We start from the raw sequence: 6779 nt of genomic DNA, 5'->3' as shown, positions 1-6779 counted from the left end.
GGAGGTGCTGCCTGCCTCTTGCCAGGAACATTCTTTGACTGTACTTTTTTCGTGCCCTAAATCTGAGCAGCCAGAATGATTTTCAGGCACCATCATATTTAACCTTTAGAAGTGGCTGGCCTCCTGATGGGGGCTGCAGTGACACAGGCCTCATTTCTCAGAGAGCTTTTCTTCCCTGTGCTCAAGCACTGTCCTATCAGCCAAGCAGAACATCTGAATCACAAATATCCACCCCTCGTGCAGGCAAGAGGAAGATCAGTGCTGGCCTGGAGGGCTGGGGCTCTGCGCCGACAGGTAGGGGCAGGTGCTGTGAGATCCTGGCAGGAGCTTGACCCGATCCCTGATCAGGGAGTTCCCAGCTGGGTGTAGGGGATGGCAGTTCTGGGCTTAGACCCTCAGGGATGGGACACATGCTCAGGTGTGTGGCAGGACAGAGGGTGACAGGTGCCTACCTGATCTGCTGTGGATGACCCCGTGAGTGTAGGCAGGGCTCGGGCACTGTGCCCTATCATGTGACCCCTTCCCCAAGAAGCAGCAGCGGGGTATGGACACTGGAGTGTGGGGCATCAGCCTGGGATCCCCAGCTCTTAGGGGCGGCTCCTGAGGAGGTTGGCACTGTCCTCAGTCCTGCTGCCCTGGGTGATGGTGTTGTGGTCAGGGAGGACTTCCCAGAGGTGGGAGCAGCTCAGGTGGGTGGGGTTCCGGGTACAGCCCTGAGCCCTGGGCACCCAGGTACCTTGGGCTTCCTAGGCCTTGGTAGGAAAGTCCAGTGTGGCAACAATGAAGTCACCTGAGTCCCCAGCGCTTGGCCCTGTCAACCATGCTAATGCACACGTCAACTGTGTGTCGTCGGGCTGCCTGGTGCCTGGCCCTGCCAGGCCCATCCTGGTGCCTGGGAGCCTGAGGCTCCGCTGAGCGGGGCTGCCCTGCAACGTTGGCTGCTGGGTATGTCATTGCTCCTGGTTCTCTGCTTGGCACCGGGAAGACTGCCTGTGCACCCACGGTGCCTTCAGGCCTGGTGGCTGGATTGTGACGCGAGGGCCTTGGTGGAGGGACCTTGACCCCACTCTAGCACAGGGAGGGTGGAGAGCAGTCGTGCTGAGTGATCCTGACCTTCCCTGAAGATGTGCCCACCCTGCAGTGAGGTGACTTTCTAACCTGCCGCTTTGCCCTCTGGAAACCAGGCCAGGGAGGAGCTGGTCCCTGCCCCAGCACAGGTGAGGGCAGGTTGGTGCTCCCCAGTGTGGCCACAGAGGCAGTCCCTCTGGGCTGGGCTCTAGGTGCCTGCTCCAGCTGCAGCCTGTGTCCTGCCTGAGGGTTCCCACCTGTGCACCCAGAGCCGCGGCCCTGGCCCCATGCTGAGCCCTGGGGACATGAAAGGTGAGTACTGTTGGCCTCAGTGGCCAAAGACCGCATCGACTGGCTGTGTTTTGTCTGCCATTCTGTGTTACCCACTGTCCCCTTGTTCCCCTGTGCTTTGCTTTGTGGTGTCCTTAGGGATGGCTCAGTGACCTGGAGTGGCCTAGCAGTGGGCCCCTCAAGTTGGCTCAACCCACCTGGACCAGGCCTGGGGCGGAGTGGACGAGCAGCTGACACGGCGGTCACGGAAGCCCGAGTGCAGCCAGCAGAGGCCTCTCAGGGGGCAGGACAGGCCAGGTTGGAGCCCAGCAGCCCCCTCAAGGCCTGGGGCTGGGCAGGTCCGGATTTGCCAACGGTGGCCTGGCAGCCAGTTTCAGGAAGCCTGAGGGTCAGGAGGGAGCCGCCTCCCTGCAGAGGCCTGGAGGATGCGAGGGGGACACCGCCCTCAGGCTGGTCAGGCTGGTCAGGCTTTCGCTCCTTACTGGAGAGGCCCAGCTTCCCCCCTTTTCTCCTGATCATCTGAAACCACTGTGATGACCTGTCCAGTTATTTCCCGGAACAAAGATAGACTGCTGTAAGTCCCCAAGGATTTGGGTAAGTGGACATGGAACAGGTAAGCGGGCAGGGCTGCTTCCAGACAGGCCAGGGCCGCTCCACACTGGTGACCCTAGGAGGCCAGGCTGGAATCCCCACCTGGCAGTGTGTGCCTAGGGAAGGGGGCCACACCAAGTCCCCACCCCAACACCGGAGCGGCAAGTCAAGAGACCCTCCCCCTGAGCTCAGCCCAGCCAGGCGGGGCTCCCCGGGGGCACCAGGCAGGCCCTGACGGACTTGAGGTGTAAAATCACAAAAGCGAGGTGCTGGGAGGAAGGGCCAGAGGCCAGACTGAGGAAGGCCACCAGCCTCCCGCCACGGCGCCCTGGAGGGTCAGGAGCAGGAGCCGCTAGAGCACTGGACGGTCCGGCCATCTCTCACTGGGCCCAGGGGCTCCAAGCTGGGCACAGGAAGGCAGGCCACGTGACAAGGCTCCAGCAAGTGCGATGTCCCGTGTTCTGCTCCTCCTCAGGCCTTCCAGCCGAGAGCCTCTGCAAGGGGACTGCAGACAGATCTGGGCAACGAGGGCCCCTCCCGCAGGCTTGGTGCGGAAGCCAGGGCCTAGGCTGGACAACAGGGGCCTGGACAGCCCCTGAGTGGACAGCAGTGCGGTGTGGCCTTCTCTGTGTGGGCCTGCTCCCAAGCATCCCCAGCTCCCCAGCTACTGGGAAGATGACCTCCTTCAGACACAAACAAAGCTGCAGGCTGACCAGCTGTGTCCACCCCTCCAGCTTCCTCAGGATCTGACAGGAGAGGCCAGTGGGGCCAGCACTGGCCACCGAGGGGAGCCTACTCAGAGCCAGCCTCAGATCACCACAGCACCCCAGAGCTCAGCTGCAGTCACTGGGCCCTGGCTGTGACTTGGCGATGCTCCCTGGACTGAGCACATGTCCTGCTACCCAGGGGCACGCATAGATAGCAGCCCCCAGCTCAGCCTCCCCGCCCCCAGCCTCTTCCCCAGGGGCAGGCACTCACAGCTGTGTGGGGATGGTGGAGCTTCCAGCTGTCCTGCAGCCCTGCTGAGTTTTCACCAAGATCCTTGGCACAGGGACCCCCCTGGCTGAGCTGCACTCTGGGCTGCGTGGAGCCCAGGATGGAGACTCCCAAGAACTTGCTGTAATGTAGCATGCACTGTCACACTGCCACCTCTGAAGAAGAGAATGATCTGGTTCCATCCTAAACCTGCATTTAAATGACACAGTAACTCACTCTGCGGGCACTGGAGTCGCACATCAGGCAGAGACTGATAAATGCATCTGCTGAGCCAGCCCCACACGCCTGGGCCACTCCCACCTGGGCTGCTGCACTTGACCATTAGAAGGAGGTACAGGGGCATCTTCTTCCCAGTGGAATCGGGGCACACACCGATGAAAATCGGACTTCGTGTGACCCCATGGCAAGTGTGCTCAGCAGGACCCTGTGCCAGATGTGCCTCAGGCCCCCATGGATACTGCCCAGGACACAGCCCTTCCTGCACCCAGCCACGTTCCCTCGGCAGTGGCCAGGGCTTCCTGGCTGCAGGGGAGGGCTGGCAGCTCCTCCATCCTCCTGCCCACACCTGCCTCCCCTGAGTACCCAGGGGTTTCCTGCACCTCTCCGCCTGCTTGCAGGACTCTAGGGTCCTTGGCTGCATGGGTTTGGGTGTGGCTCCCAGGCCCAGGGGGTGAGTCAGTCTCCCTGAAATCTTTTCCCACATGTCCTCCAGGCTTCTCCCAGCATGGCTTGGAGGCCACTGGGACAGCAGGGGTCCTGGGGTGAGCCACCCTGCAGTGTCCACACCAGGCAGGCAGACGGCACAGCGTTTAGACGTGAGAGTGGACGGCCCCAGCCCAGGGTGCAGGTGGACCGCAGGTGGAAACGTGGCCAGAGCTGCCTTAGAGTGACCTGGTGCCAGGGTCTTGTCTGCCCATGGCAGAGCTGGTGGGCTCCAGACCCTGGCTGACACCCGCCTCTTGACTGAGGGAGGAAGGGCATATACACATCTCCTGAAGAACCTAGAGGGTGGCATCCTGGCTTCCCTTGGCCCCCAGGGAGCTCAGCAATGAAGCCTCAATCAGCTTATGAGTTAACTGATTTGCTTGAGGGTCCAGATCTCATCCTTATTTTCATTGCCGAATCTGTACCTATCTGGGGTGGTAAGCCAGCTCCAATCTCTCCTAGCTAGCAAACTATACATGACCTTTGCAAGGTAGAAAACTGCTTGTTAGGACTGGGGGCGGCCGGCCCACAGGCGCCCAGACAGCACCGGACGGCAGACACCGGTGCTCCTCAAGTCCCCTGCTTTTCCCACTAAGCTGTGTTCCGTAGCTCCCCTCTCCTGGGAGCCGTCCACAGAGGGGCCAGGAGGATGTCCAGGTGGCACTCTTGCCTCAGAGGTGGCAGGTGGGCCCTCAAACACGTCCAGCTACGTGAAGGGCCTGGCATCACCTGCAGCTCGTCCTTCAGCTCCCGACAGGACAGACGGTCACCTTCCATCAGCTGCTGACCGGCTATCACAGAGCCTGCCCCCACGTGCAGGGAGGCAGCAGGGTGTGGCGGTGCCCCTTCCTGCCCCTTTCTTCCTGCAGGAATCGGCATCCAGCTGCTTCCTCAGGGCTACAGGGCTCAAGGGGCCTCAGCTCCTCCTGTGTGATGAGCTGCAGGACCAGACCATCAGCCACCCCCAGGGACCAGCGGCCATCAGCATGTGGTCACTGAGACTTGCACACGGCCAGTGGGTGAGGCTGACCCTGGCCACACCATGAGCAATGAAGAGGCAGTGGACATCAGAGCCATCTTGCCTGCTGTCCCCTGGCCCAGGAGGAGCAGGGCGCTGCAGTCCTGGCTCAGGGAATCAATGGACTGGATCTGTGCTGTTAGAGCATCATGGGAGTCCTCGGGGGAAATGGGGCTGTGTCCCTCCTGGTGTCAGACCCCAGTGGCTCAGGTTCCATGGCTTCAGGACTGTGGGCAGTGGGCTCTGGGAGGGACTGGGCTGGGAATACTGGCCAAACTTGCTGGTCCCTGCCTGGGTGGGGTGTGCAGTAGGGCAGGAGTGAGGTTGTGGGCTGTGGAAAGGCAGGGTCTGCAGTGAAGTCCTAGACAGGCCCTCCTTGCCCCCAGCCCTGGGCAGGAACTGCAGGCCAAGAGGAGCCCCAGAGGATGGCTGCCTCTCCTTGGCCCTCTGAACTGGAGAGGGCACAAGTTAGCCAAGGGCAGAGGAGGCCAATGGACGTGTCTCAGAGCAGGGTGTGAGGGCGGGGTTGGCTTGGGCAGGTCTGTGGTGGGGTGAAAGGACCTGGTCAGTGTCCCTGAGGTGCCCCTGCAGCGGCAGCTTCTGGGTGGAGAGATCTAACTTGAGCCTGGCCACCCTTTGAGGCAAGGCTCTTGCTGCCAGTGGCCCTTCTGGGGGTACCCGTGGGGCTTGGGTGCTGGGCAGGCTCCTGGCAGCTGCTGACCACACTGGGATCCCGAGTGCCTCTGAGCTTGTAGGAGACCTGTCTCTGAGCCCTGAAGCACAGCACCGGGAACAGAGGGACAGATCACCAAGGACGCATGAAAATACGTACCCAGGCTATGCCGCCATGAAAGCCATTCTCAGAACTGGGATAAGAAGCTCCCCAGCTGGTACCTCCCTCCCTCTCGCTGACACTTTCCCAGTGGCCTCTGGATCATTCACCTGCCATTAGAAAACTCTAGATGGAACCAGTGGCAGGTGCAGGGCAGCCAGGCCGGCTAATGCCTGCAGGGACAGGCAGGAAGAGCCCTGTGCTCCAGCTGTGGCTTCCATGATCTCAGCTGAGTCTCCTGTTGCACTGGCCACAACTGGGCCATGACTCAGCACCACAGCTCAGCACCTGTGGAGCCCATGGAGGCCACCAAGGCCACTGAGGCCATCTCTGAGAGCTCGAAACACACCTGCTGCTGCTAGCCATAGGCCTCCCAGAGGAGGGATGAGGGACAGTGACGTCCTTACCAATCACTAACATGCTTTCACCTGCTCACACTGCAGCAACGAATCAGGACCTGCTCAGAAAGAGGCCTGCACAAATCGCATCCTGAGATGCAGGTGAGATAAGACCTGAGGAAGCACCAGGAATCACTAGGGGATGCTCCAGCAGGTGGGCGAGGTGGGAGGGAGGGAAGTGCTCTGGGAGTGGGGGAGGGAGGGGAGTGCTCTGGGAGGTGGGGGAGGGAGGGGAGTGCTCTAGGAGGTGGGGGAGGGAGGGGAGTGCTCTGGGAGGTGGGGGAGGGAAGGGAGTGCTCTGGGAGGTGGGAGGGAGGAGTGCTCTGGGAGGTAGGAGGGGGGAGTGCTCTGGGAGGTGGGGGAGGGAGGGAAGTGCTCTGGGAGGTGGGGGAGGGAGGGGAGTGGACCTTGTGTGACCAGTGGGGCACTGGACAAGGTCACGATCTAGCTTTGGGCACTGGACAGGTGATAATCCAGTCTTGGTCCCTGGACAGGATGATGGACCAGCTTCTTCCAGCCTCCTAGATTCTGTGGGCTCTAAAAATGTCTCATGAGTAAATTTTAGAACATTACAAGGCAAGAAAATATCTTTTTCTCATTAAGAAAGGCTAAAAGTCACTGTTAAGGAATATCATCCATTAAAGTTTGCATTCGGATGAAATGAGTTCCCATGGGGATAAAATTTGGACAACTCAATCCATCCAGGCTCAGAGAAGCTTGGCTGGGAGAACCAGGGCCCAGCAGGCGATGGGCAGGCCCCTGATTTGTCAAGCTGTGGCCAGGCGTGTGCGGGGAAAGTGCCCCTGTGCTTCCTCCTGGAGGGGCCTCAGCAGAGTGCTGCCAGCACCCCCACTCTCCTGGGACCAGTACTCCTGCCCTG

At 60.8% G+C, this 6779-nt stretch overlaps 1 long non-coding RNA gene across 1 annotated transcript; it reads left to right on the top strand.

The window, feature by feature from the left end:
* The first annotated feature begins 203 nt into the window (after nt 1-203).
* On the top strand, nt 204-6050 carry LOC120885716 (uncharacterized). Its single transcript, XR_013433536.1, has 3 exons — nt 204-294; nt 1185-1380; nt 1498-6050. It is a non-coding gene; the product is annotated as an uncharacterized LOC120885716 (long non-coding RNA).
* Nucleotides 6051-6779: the final 729 nt, after the last annotated feature.

The sequence above is a fragment of the Ictidomys tridecemlineatus genome, unplaced genomic scaffold (genome assembly GCF_052094955.1).
Source record: "Ictidomys tridecemlineatus isolate mIctTri1 unplaced genomic scaffold, mIctTri1.hap1 Scaffold_5441, whole genome shotgun sequence".
Taxonomy (NCBI): Eukaryota; Metazoa; Chordata; class Mammalia; order Rodentia; family Sciuridae; genus Ictidomys; species Ictidomys tridecemlineatus.
Note: the sequence above shows the minus strand (reverse complement) of the source record. Positions and strands in the feature narration are given on the sequence as shown.